At 40.1% G+C, this 13,135-nt stretch overlaps 1 pseudogene; it reads right to left on the minus strand.

Annotated features, from left to right (window-relative positions):
- The window catches only part of LOC115154750 (arf-GAP with SH3 domain, ANK repeat and PH domain-containing protein 1-like), an 81,323-nt pseudogene extending 69,259 nt beyond the window's left edge, over positions 1–12,064 (minus strand).
- Positions 12,065–13,135: the final 1,071 nt, after the last annotated feature.

The raw sequence follows: 13,135 nt of genomic DNA on the forward strand, positions 1-13,135 counted from the left end.
AGTTGATAACAACAGTGAGAGGAAATCTTACAACATTAACATGATGTTGTCTAAGAGGACTGTTCTCGGATACACCGATACTACTTCAGACATGACTATCTCCTGAATGTGACATTATCATGCAGTAGAAGGGAGGCCATCATGTCTGAGGTTGAGAGGAAAGAGTGAGGAGATACTCAGTAAAAATATCCCTGTTCGGTATTTCCTACTGCTCAAGTGTGTGGATATCACCGTGGCCAGTGATAATGTATACACTTGTGGTTTTGGAATAGCGGCTCTTTCACCGACGGAATGCCATAAACTGTGAAACTTTATACATGTCCTTAGAAAACGTCAAGGAATACTGTAAAGCGCAGGAATCTAGGCTGTGACTCTGGTAAGGTTCAGGTCCATGTGGTGTGGAATGGAACGAAAATACTTAGGGACTAGAAATAATACGCTACTTCTGATTGTGTGTTTTATCGAAGCGGGGTGAGCGGCTCATTCCTTGGCTCTCACAGCCAGATGCCTTTGGATTTACTGCTTGTGGTTTGAGGGCAGGAAGCTGAGGTGGTAGTGGTAGAGATATCAGCCAATCACTGATCAGATAAGAGCAAGATTAATAATACAATTGTTACTTTCAGTTGAATGGTTTGTTTGTGTTACTGGTGGAATTGGAGTTCGGCTTACTGTACTCATACCCTCAGGCCTCATTGCTGACCTACATCACATTGGTGAGAGAGATTATTAGATATTTTTGTGACAGTTTCAATGTTTTCAGACTATTTTCCTCCCTTATGATGGTGTTATAAATCAATAAGTTGGCTTGAAGGTTGATAACAAAGAAGGTAGTTCAATGAGAGGTGGCTGTTTGTACTGCGTCTCTAAAATATTTATTTTGGATTAATGTCTTTGAAGTGAACGAACAGAGAATTAATTTAGCTTAAGAGGTCTTGCACTTGAAAATTGTTTCAGTTACACAAAAGGAATTGCCTCGTACCCTATGCTACTTCAGTTAGTGATTGACATTTTGGTCAAGTTTTCTTAAAGGGAACGTCAAGCAACTCTCAAATTGACCTGCTCTCCATTTTATTCAGGTGACAGAGTGAGAGTAGGCAAGCATAGCCCATATCTAGTGAACAGAGTTCATGTTTAATCATGAACTTTGTGACTGTCATTCATTGAGGTTACTGGGTTGATGTGGACAGTGGGTGTTGAAGAGGAAACCTTTGCTTCTCTTGGCCATGGACAGGCAATTCAGCCTTTTGCGGATAGCTCCGTGGTGAATGTTTTCCATGAAAGATGTAAATAATTGTCATATAATTATAAATACTGTTTATACAGTTTTTATACCCATTTCTGTATAAATAGCCTCTAAAATATATGTAAACAGACCATAAATGTCTCAGATTATTTAGTATCTGTTTTTATAGCTGTGAGTGCTATTATATGATACAATATCAGTACTTGTTGCATTTACAACTTGTCTAAGTCCTATCAACAACTGATTTGAGCCAGTGTTGAAACCTGGAACCAGCCTCATAGTCCTCCTCCATAGCCTGACCACACTCAACACAGCTGAGCAGCCACCCTCTTCAGCCTTTACTCAACACATGTTCCCTTCTCTGCCCTGCCTCCCTCTCTGGCCAACACCTGAGGCAGGCTAGGACACAAAAGCTGCCTTAAATCTTTCTATGTGAGATAGTCTGACCTCAGTTACTTTTGGAAATGTTACATCCGCCTATTTCCCTTGTCCTGACTCGGAAAGTTCAGGCTTCCCCCAGCTCCAGGCCAGAGAAAGGGATGTTCACTCATGTCCTGCCAATGAAATCTGTTCTCCGCCCTTCCTGTTAGAATCGTGCCCCATTTTTTGACAAATGGGGAACACAACATTTTCAGTTGTAGAGGCATATTCTCTTGTCAAAGTCTAACCACTTTGGTGGCCTTGTAATTGACTTACTGAAGCTTGTTTGAGCCACATTAGGGATGGGCACAGTTATTAGAATATTAGAATATCCGAACGGACGTTAGTATTCAATTACTTGCAAGAGTATGCATTAAAATATATATATATATATATATATATATATATATATATATATATATATATATATATATATATATATATATATATAGGCCTATTTTAATGAAAAGGCATTGTCTAAAATGTAATGAATATTATCTATGTGACATTGCTATATACATTATGTAGCAATGGATTAATGTCTTTAAAGTGAATGAACGGAGAATCGGATAGACCATGCAATTAAACATTTTAATAAAACAACAGTTTTATGACAGTTTTTATGAGTGAGCCTCATAAAAACAGATGTAGCCTACACACTTTTCACGTGTGTAGCTTGTTATTGTCGGTCAATCAAAGCAGCACCACCGTCAGAGCCTCCACGTGTAGCAAGTGAAGTGGGAGATGTCTAATCAATGCAAATGGAATAACAATTACGGAATTAAATTGGCTAAATAAGGAGTAGGCTTCAATGATCAATCAACAGGTAGGCTGTTGTTTAATATCAATTGAGTTGTTGTAGACAAGGACACTGGGAGCAAAGCAAAATAACCTCAATTAGACTCGCTAGCTAGCTGGCTACCTAACTTAGCTGGCTAGTGTCGCTAGCTAGCTAGCTTCTTTACATTAATTTGATGCAGTCAAGACAGACACTACCAGATGAGATGCTAGATAACCTATAGCAGAAACAACTTTGTCTAACTTACGCGAGTTGGTTTGGCTACTTTCTCTCAATTCAATTCAATTCAAGGGATTTATTGGCATGGGAAACATATGTTAACATTGCCAAAGCAAGTGAAATAGACAATAAACAAAAGTGGAATAAACAATAAAAATGAACAGTAAACATTACACTAACAGAAGTTCCAAAGGAATAGAGACATTTCAAATGTCATATTATGTATATATATACAGTGTTGGAAATAGTGAAAGTACAAGAGGGAAAATAAATAAACATAAATATGGGTTGTATTTACAATGGGCCTCTCTGTCTCTCTCCCTCCTGTGACACACCGGTCCCTCCCCCACCCTGAAACAACAAGCAGAGTGCACCGCCTCTCCTGAGTTGTGCGTGCAAGTTCACATTGATGTTAAAAAATATATATATATTTTTTTTCTTTACCATGCATTTAGACTATCCGGATAACAGAAAAAAATGTATGATATTCGAATAGTGAAATAATTTCAAATGCCCATCCCTAAGCCACGCTATCGTCACCCTGGTCTTAGTAAACACCAGCTATAAAGACACTTCCAATAGCTGGTTCAAATACAACTGGACTTTGTAGCAGTCTGCCACTTTGACCGCCACTCAACACATTCATGCTCATCGTGATGATATAACATTTCACCAGTGTCATCAGTCTTGTACTTGGCTCACCTTCAAGATGTATGTCTTTCGATTTTATGTATCCTGTGCTTGTGTGTTTGTCTGATCACATTTGAGCGCATAGAGGTGAAGCTCTTTTTATTTTATTTACATTTTTTGGGGGGTGGATCAACTTTGATATTGCATATAGATTGTAGATTCCATCAATGTAATTGTCTTCATTATTTCCAATCCCCTGTATATTTTGGGGGTAAACATATACACTACCATTCAAAAGTTTGGGATCACTTAGAGATGTCCTTGTTTTTGAAAAAAAACAAAACATTTTTTTTGTCCATTAAATAACATCAAATTGATTAGAAATACAGTGTAGACATTGTTAATGTTGTACACAGATTTTTTATGGAATATCTACATAGGCGTACAGAGGCCCATTATCAGCAACCATCACTCCTGTGTTCCAATGGCACGTTGTGCTAGCTAATCCAAGTTTATCATTTTAAAAGGCTAATTAAATCATTAGAAAACCCTTTTGCAATTATGTTAGCACAGCTGAAAACTGTTGTGCTAATTAAAGAAGCAATAAAACTGGCCTTCTTTAGACTAGTTGAGAATCTGGAGCATCAGCATATGTGGGTTCGATTACAGGCTCAAAATGGCCAGAAACAAATAACTTTTGTTCTTTGTTTCTGGCTAGTGGGAGGCCCCAGTGCACAGCTGAAGAGGAGTGGGAGGCCCCAGTGCACAACTGAGCAAGAGGACAAGTACATTAGAGTGTCTAGTTTGAGAAACAGACGCCTCACAAGTCCTCAACTGGCAGCTTCATTAAATAGTACCCGCAAAGCACCAGTCTCGACGTCAACAGTGAAGAGGCGACTCCGGGATGCTGGCCTTCTAAGCAAAGTTCCTCTGTCCAGTGTCTGTGTTCTTTTGCCCATCTTAATCTTTTCTTCTTATTGGCCAGTCTGAGATATGGCTTTTTCTTTGCAACTCTGCCTCGAAGGCCAGCATCCCGGAGTCGTCTCTTCATTGTTGACGTTGAGACTGGTGTTTTGCGGGTACTATTTAAGAAGCTGCCAGTTGAGGACTTGTGAGGCGTCTGTTTCTTAAACTAGACACTCTAATGTACTTGTCCTCTTGCTCAGTTGTGCACTGGGGCCTCCCACTCCTCTTCAGCTGTGCACTGGGGCCTCCCACTAGCCAGAAACAAAGAACAAAAGTTATTTGTTTCTGGCCATTTCTCAGAACAAGAATAGACTGACGAGTTTCAGAAGAAAGTTATTTGTTTCTGGCCATTTTGTGCCTGTAATCGAACCCACAAATGCTGATGCTCCATATACTCAACTAGTCTAAACAAGGCCAGTTTTATTGCTTCTTTAATCAGAACAACAGTTTTCAGCTGTGCTAACATAATTGCAAAAGGGTTTTCTAATGATCAATTAGCCTTTTAAAATGATCAACTTGGATTACTTGGCACGTAGCTCACACAACGTGCCATTGGAACACAGGAGTGATGGTTGCTGATAATGGGCCTTTGTACGCCTATGTAGATATTCCATAAAAAAATCTGCCATTTCTGGCTACAATAGTCATTTACAACATTAACAATGTCTACACTGTATTTCTGATCAATTTGATGTTATTTTAATGGCCCCAAAATGTGCTTTTCTTTCAAAAACAAGGACATTTCTAAGTGACCCCAAACTTTTGAATGGTCGTGTACATGCAGCTCTTGCTGTGATCTCAAAAAAAGCACATCAACTCGCAACTAGTCCTGCTGTAAACACAGTCCAGTTCAAAGTGAATGGCACAGATCCATATATGGAAATGGACTATTTGCATATAGGAATACGGCAGCTCTGATTGGTTATGGCGCACTGGTCTGTGTAGAGTATGGGCCTGAGTCATGCCTGTCAATGCAATAGAATCCTACTCCAATGCATAGTTTCTTTTGTTTCGGCATGTTGCATTGAAAGTGGCTAATATTGCCTTGATTCGATCACAATTCGCACAGTAGAGGGAAAAGTTGATAGTGTTAACTAAAGGGGAAAACTATAAAGTTGAGTAAAGTTCAATCTTGTGCTTCTCTGTGCAGGCTGATATTTCTTCTGCCCGGCAGTCCCGGGGAGCTGCGCGTATTGCGCGCAGCTTAGAGGGAACATTTGTCTCAACCAAATATTACCCAAATTTCCACATTGCATCGGATGAGAATAGAGGTCAAAGATGCCAAGATCAGGATAAGTTGGAACTTCAAGTTTCTCATTGGAAAAAGCTGCAGAAATCTTCTTACGATTTCCCTAAGAAAGGGAGGGAAGCTTAACGAACCCTGTCTGCACATGAAGTCCTTCTCCACACATTTCTCTGAACCTTTCAGGGAATTGAATTGCAGATGAGAATGAATATCGTCTAACCATTCTTTAGAACATTCCTCATGTATTATTGGGCATAGGTGTGAATTAACCCAACAAGCTTCCATTACTGCCCCCCAACACCATAATGATGTCACTTCCTGTTATCCAAGACGGCACCTAAGAACGCGGCTCTGGTTATTATTAGCCATCTATCTTGCCCATCTCGCTGTTCATTGTTTTCCATATTTCTTTTTAGCACTGATCCAAACATAAACAGTAAACATGTAAGGGAGCTTTTCCCTGTTGTGACTGGGCGAACTGGGTTGTGTTAATAAGGTCAGTGCTGGAATGAGGGGGGAATCGTGAACCTCTTTGTCTCTCCAAGCAGCCACCCATAAATAATTCAGGCGTGGAGTTGGAGTAAGAAGTTTGTATGTCGCTGCAGCTCTCCCTCTCTGCACCTTTAGATGACTGTGTGTTTAGAAGCCTGAGGAGGGAGGCTGACGACTGTTCTCCTCTACTTGCAGGTCAGCTCTCCCCTCTCAGGTTACACCATGAAATATTCACCCTGAACCTTTGCATAATTTACCTCATCAACATAATGAGGAAATTACTTGGAGACCTTGGAAGAAGGTGTCTAGTGAGTACAGGAGCGGTAAGTCTTGGGGTATGGCTTTCTAACGGCTCTGCACTCAAACAAAGTGAATGAAGATGGGAAGAGGTTATTAGGGGCCTTCTTTACCATTTCTGAGAAGAGAGAGATGAGAGAATGGCCTCCCAATTTTCCTCACTGGTTATGTTGAAAATATAGACAATAACAAACAGGCCAACTTTAATACTTTAATGTCTTTGGTTGTTTCTCTTCAAATACTACATGACCAACCTTTTTCACCCTAATTATTGTCAGAGGTCATGGCAATGCTGCAGGAGTCCTGGAATACTATATAACTTTTACAGAGTTGGAGATCCATAAAGTGTGTGAGGAGGAATGCCACCTGGAAGGTGGATGTCGTATCCCAGTGCAGGACCCTGACGTGGTGTTTTGCTCTTTAGTTCCCGTCATGTGATCCGGACTAGGATTTAAGAGTGGCTACCGCTACAGCTCGGGCAGGGAGCACATGGCGGCCCATCCAACAGATGTTTTTCGTTTGCGCTGCAGTCTCTCTCTCTCTGAACTGGAAGGCACAGTGCCAGAAAGGTGATTCATGACGCGAGCCTTTCCTTGTTACACTAAACGAAAAAAATGTGCACCGTGTGGAGAATAAACATGAGTCCGGTTCTGTTTTACAGATTTTTCTATTATTGTATTATAAACCTTCGGGGAGAGACATTTGGAACTTCTAAATGCTATGACACATTGCCCATGACCAGCCATTCTAAGAGAAAAGGATCATTTGTCAACCATTTCGTACATCTGTGCATTTGCTCACATTGTATATAATCTTATTTTTTTTCTACTGTATTTTTTGACTGTATGTTGTTTACTCCATGTGTAACTCTGTGTTGTTGTATGTTGTCGAACTGCTTTGCTTTATCTTGGCCAGGTCGCAATTGTAAATGAGAACTTGTTCTCAACTTGCCTACCTGGTTAAATAAAGGTGAAATGAAAAAAAAAATGTACTATCAACTTTCCATCTAAGCGTACTGTATACTGTATATTCCATTTACTATGGCTCTTTCTATGTGGAGGACTTTGTTAACTTGAGGTCACTGATAATAACATTGCTATCACTATTGGGTGAGAAACAATAAACAGAGATTGTCTTATATGTTATTTAATTGAAACCTAAGTTCTCTTGATTACTTTAGGGTGTTTCTTTAGCCTTGTTTTCAGAGGATGCAGCAACATCCTAGCATTTGTCTTAGTTCTCAACAAGCCTGGCTGTAGTGTATATGACAGTCTGCTGTTTCCTGGCTTGAAGGAGTGGCAAAATGCAATGGATTCAAATACTGAATCTATAAAACTTCTCTGTTCTCTCTCTTGCTACACGTTGGAAATTGAGGATGAGACCACTGACACTGTGATATAGAATCGATTGGGAGAGCAATGATTATCAGCATTGATTATCTGCCATGGCTACTATTTATATACACTTTGTGAGAACATTGAACCAGTGACTTAAAGAGATGCAACATTGACTTCATCGCTGTTTTATTCATCAAAAAATGAGATTGTGTTGGTTTTAATAGGGAATGGCAAAGGTGCATGCTGCTGGCCTTCTTTGTTGCCCCATTTCCTAAAGGCAAAGACAACGCAGATGGGGGTAGTATGGGGATGCATGGCTCCCCATGGTCTCCACCTGTCTCACCTGATTACACTCACCTTGCTAATCAGACGTGGTGTGTGTGTGTGTGTGTGTGTGTGTGTGTGTGTGTGTGTGTGTGTGTGTGTGTGTGTGTGTGTGTGTGTGTGTGTGTGTGTGTGTGTGTAGGCCATACATGCATGCGTGCAAGCTCTTCCATCACTAATTGCGATTGAAAGAGGAGGCTGCAGTTGTACTATCAAAACATGCTGAGGTTCAGAATCAGGCTGATGTTAACGCTATATGTGTGGAGCCATTCCAATTCGGAATCACTGTAAATGCCAATATCTTTCAGTGAGTGGCTGGAGGCTGGAGGGTTTGCTGCTCCATCCGTCCCCACCCCCACTCTTTGTGGAGACAGCCAACACACTCCGCTGCTACAGCCTGGATACTCTACTCTCCTCTATCATATCCAACCCTCCCCCCTCTGCCTGGCAACACCAGCCAGCAGCAGTAGGAGCAAAACTAGCTTCATCGAACTGCACTGAATTAATATAGGCTTCAGCATGAGCAAACCACAGAAGACTATCATGACATCATCACTACACTACAAAAACGCAAAACAACATTTATGCTGATACTTTGGATACCATTATTGTATGTTGTAACATTGTAACTCAGCACAGTTCTTTGACAGTGTGTGTTATACAGAGCATGTTCACATCACATGATTAGGCTTTGAAAAAATAGGATACATATTAACTGGATATAGGCTGTTTTGCTTCTAGTAGGCCGGGGTAGGGCAGAGACAGAACTAACTGATTCTACAAGCTTGTCAAGGACAGTAAACTAGGCTTCAGTGGTATACCGTATATACCGTATATCGGGGAATTTTGAAATACAGAAATTCAATACCGTAAAAAAATATATATATATATATTCCACATATATATCTTTTTTTTATTGGGTTTGGGGCACCTAAAGTTCAGGGGGGATGCTTAGCCACTGCTTATAACTAACCATAAGTTAACAATCCAGCTATCCATTTGGTTTGTTAACTTGCTAGCTAAGTGGCTCGCTTGCGAGATCAATCTTCTTGGTTATAGCAGAGACAATCGATCCCCTCCTGGATCAAGATCCCTGCTGACTAAATTTGTTTTGTACTTAAAAAAAATATATATATAATAATAATAATAATTGCGCCCCTTGTGTTCACTGCCGGTAATATCGTGTACCCCTGTACGGTACAGGAACGGCATTAAGGTATGAACATCTGGATATGCCCAACCCTATTAAACAGATTTGTATTATCACATGACCCTTGGCTTTTATGTCAACTTGTGCAAATGGAAGCATAAGTGTTACAAAGTTTCCAATAATTACAATTGATAGCAGGCAGTTTATAATGATAATAATCGGCATGTAAACAGAGTAATTCCAAGCCATCACAATCTAACTTTGCCATGGTGGAATGCTTATCACAGAAATGTTGTTTTTGTATTGTTTGCACATCAGAACAGTGCTGTCTGTGAAGGACACTTTCTGAGGTTATTATACAGAATACAGTACAACTTTGGGCATGGGCATTTGGACACGCCAACGTAGATGCAGAGTCTATTTTAATGAGTGGCTCAGGCCCCTGCTACTACTAAATGGAGTTTAGGATAGGCTATTTCCATAAATTGTACAATTTGGGTAGCCTATGGCTATTGCAGCTATGTCATCTCCGTGGTGTCATGATTCATCAATGCGCAATGGTCGCTCTTGCACGAAGTTGCACGTAATTCCATCTGCAGCTATGGCTGACTCAATGTTAACATGATGTGGCCTTACCTCTTCCAGAACGTTGACTGTGTTCCTACAGCTCTGCAGGCGGGTCGTGAAGCTGGACGTGGTAGGAGAATTGTAATCCTCTGTTGTCTCGGAGAGAAACTCGGACACCGATATTTGATCCGGCATCCTTCAGCAGGGAATTGCCCAGAAGAGGATTGCAAGAATTGTTGAGAAAATCCTAAATCATGAAAAAACAACTGGCGAGGAAAAGTACGAGATGTCTAACTCAGGGACTGGATCGAAAACTGATAGTTTACAAACTAGAGATAGAATCGAAATGACAAAGACGCGTCTCTTCTCGAATTACTTGGTTGGTTCTCTCCTATGACTTCACTGTCCCCAAGGGAAAAGGGAATGGACACAATTTCGCCCCCCTCCTCTCTTCTCCCCTCGCCCGTATCCCTTGCTTAAATTACCAAAACACAAACGCTTAATTACTGTCCTATGCTGCCTTGCTGTAAAATAGAATAGCGGATTCCATCATAACGTTTTTGCGGATGTTCATTAAGATAGGCTTTTGCCGATAATACTTTCTACAATCAGAAATATTTGTATGTAATCTATCATAATCCGTGCTCTCTCAAATTGCAGGATTTCGTTTCGTTTTTCTTATCTTCTTTCAGTTCTATTTTTAATGCAGAACGCAGTTTTGACATTCACAACCACTCTCCTCTCCCCCGCTCTCTCGCTCACCCTCTCGCTCACCCACCCACCTCGGATGATGGGGACAAACGAGGAAGAACTCTGCGCATGTCCATGATCTCCGACATAATACCCAGAGACAGTCCGCAGTAAAAACTCTACTGCTATTTCATTTCCGACCTATGTCATTTTTTAATGGGGCTCTACTGAGTCATCGAATAATATGCGACGTGAAAATGAAAATGTAGGCAAGATATAAAATTCCAAGCATCCGGAGCATAAGCCTAGACATTATTATTTATGATCATAATAGCCGATAGCAACTGATATTTACCAATTATATATATAGATTTAGAAATACCAATTGACTGTACTACTGTGTTCTTTATTTAAATAAAATTAGCTTATTTATTAACATGCACAATAGTTTATATTAATTGGAGCCTAAAGAAATGCATTAAAACATAATTTATCTGACTGAAAAACCTCAATGGTGTACTTTGTAGCTTACTTACTGGACAATTGTTATTATATTTATCAGATCTCTTAAATGTGTTACTGTGCTAGATCTGAAAACATATCCATTCACATTGATGGTAACTTCCATTGCCCATAATAGGGATTTTATTCTCTGGTGCTACAAGTGTGTGTCCTGCAGGTGATAAAATTAAGTACATGCAACCCTGCTGTATGGAATCATTGGAATGTTCTCATTTTGGCGCTCCAACCTTGAGAAAAAACATTGTCAGTGAATAGAAGTGTTTAATCAGATAGGCAAGGCTCCAGGTCCATTTACACAGGTTACTAAACTAGAAATACCCCAACATGTTTTGGACTGAATGCTTTTAGATACAAAGTATCAAGAGAATAGTCTCTGAATATTATCATGTGATACACGGTTTCACATGAAGGCTAGTACCAACAGAATTGAGAGGGTCTTACCTACTCGGATTCCATAAAGAATCTTTAGAAGAGAAACTTGACAGACGGGAAGAGGAGGATCTCATGACTTGACTCATTGACTGTCACCTTATGACCTAAATCAAATAAATAAGAATCACATGAGCAGAGTTCTTTTACTCTCTGGACATCAGATCGTGTGGTATAGCCTGAGGAAAATGAATGAAGACAACACAACTTTTTATAATATGCCTATTGTAGGCAACTAGTCTATTCATGAATCATTTTACCACCCTGGAATGTACTCTGATGAGAAAGCATTGTTTTGCATACATTAATAAATAGATTTTAATAGGTTCATTGGGTAGCCAACTTGGGTAGCCAACAAGTTATAAAATATTTGTTTGAAAAACAATGTAATCTCTAACCCTTTCAAGAGCGCTCATATTCGTAAGAGAAATAATATACACTGCCACGCCTAAACTTACCGAAATCGATGCACATCCAATTTGGAATCTGAACAGAGAGTGAATGTCCACTTGATTAACGCAAAGAAGAATAGGCCTATTTGCTGCGCGCATCATTTCAGGCTCATTTTTAATATTCATTCAACAGAGTAAAGAGTTGAGAGAAGGAGAGAGTGATGTCCTCCCGCAAAGGATCTCGTGAAGATCAGTTACAGCGCGGGGCAGGAAGGGAGAAACCGAACCCACCATGCGAGCAGGAAAATAGCCACTTACAATGAGCAGGATCTAAGAGCTCATGGCACAGGAACTGAGGAAATACATAAGGCAGTCAAACAGGAAATGTGGGATCTGGTAAACAGAAGAAGCCAAGAACTTTCCTTGCCCCCTGGAGCTGATTTGAACTACAGCTGGGGGAAAGTTAGGCTATTTGTCATAGATAACCACATACCGTTCTTTGTTGAAATCAATGTTTAATTTTACAATAGCTTCAAAAAAAATACTAAAGGGTTTGAGGACACTATATTCTTCAACAAAAACATTTGGAATCTTCCCTGTTCTGTCTTCCATTTACCCTCAGACTGGGGCTCCCAGTTGGCACCTCCCCATTACAAAACTATCTTTTTTCCCTGTAAAAAAAAAAAAGCCTATACACGTGGTTGTTATGAGTCCAGTAATTTTCCTGTTTTTCATTGTGGTGACTGTCTGAACAGACATCTTCACACACCGACTGAGTGACTCAACCCTAAGACAACTCATCTATATAAAGACAATGATGACATCTCATTAACTGAAAAAGTCTTGACTGAAATAAAGCATAGACTCTGAGTTTGACCTAGCTCATTATGCAGAAATGTTATAGCCTGGTGTATCATCTCAGACAGTTAAAGATTTGCAGAGTTGCATTATCTCTGAAATATTTTGAAATCAACAGCCTAGTGACCCAAGTCCACAAATCCTTTATCAAAGCCTCTGACGACCTTGATCCCATTACACTAATGCTAAGAGAGACTGTCCTTAGGCCATAGGTACCAGTCTATTGCGTCTGTCTGTCTGTCTGTCTGTCTGTCTGTCTGTCTGTTTGTCTGTCTGGCTTTCTCACTGAGACACTATGGATGTGATGGGTGTGTAGGCCTAAGGGTGGGATCATTTGTCTGTACAAGACTGTGGGAAGAATTTTCTCCATGCGGGACAATATATTATTCTATTCAGTTCTATTCTTTTTTTATTCCATTCAGTTCTATTCTATTCAGATCAGTTCTATTTAATTCCATTCCATTCTATTCTCTCCAGGAAAAAGTATCACCCAATGGTAACTGGTGACACTGTGGATCATGGTGCATGATGACCAAGGGTCCCCCTGCTGGTTA

The sequence above is a fragment of the Salmo trutta genome, chromosome 2 (assembly GCF_901001165.1).
Source record: "Salmo trutta chromosome 2, fSalTru1.1, whole genome shotgun sequence".
Lineage (NCBI taxonomy): Eukaryota > Metazoa > Chordata > Actinopteri > Salmoniformes > Salmonidae > Salmo > Salmo trutta.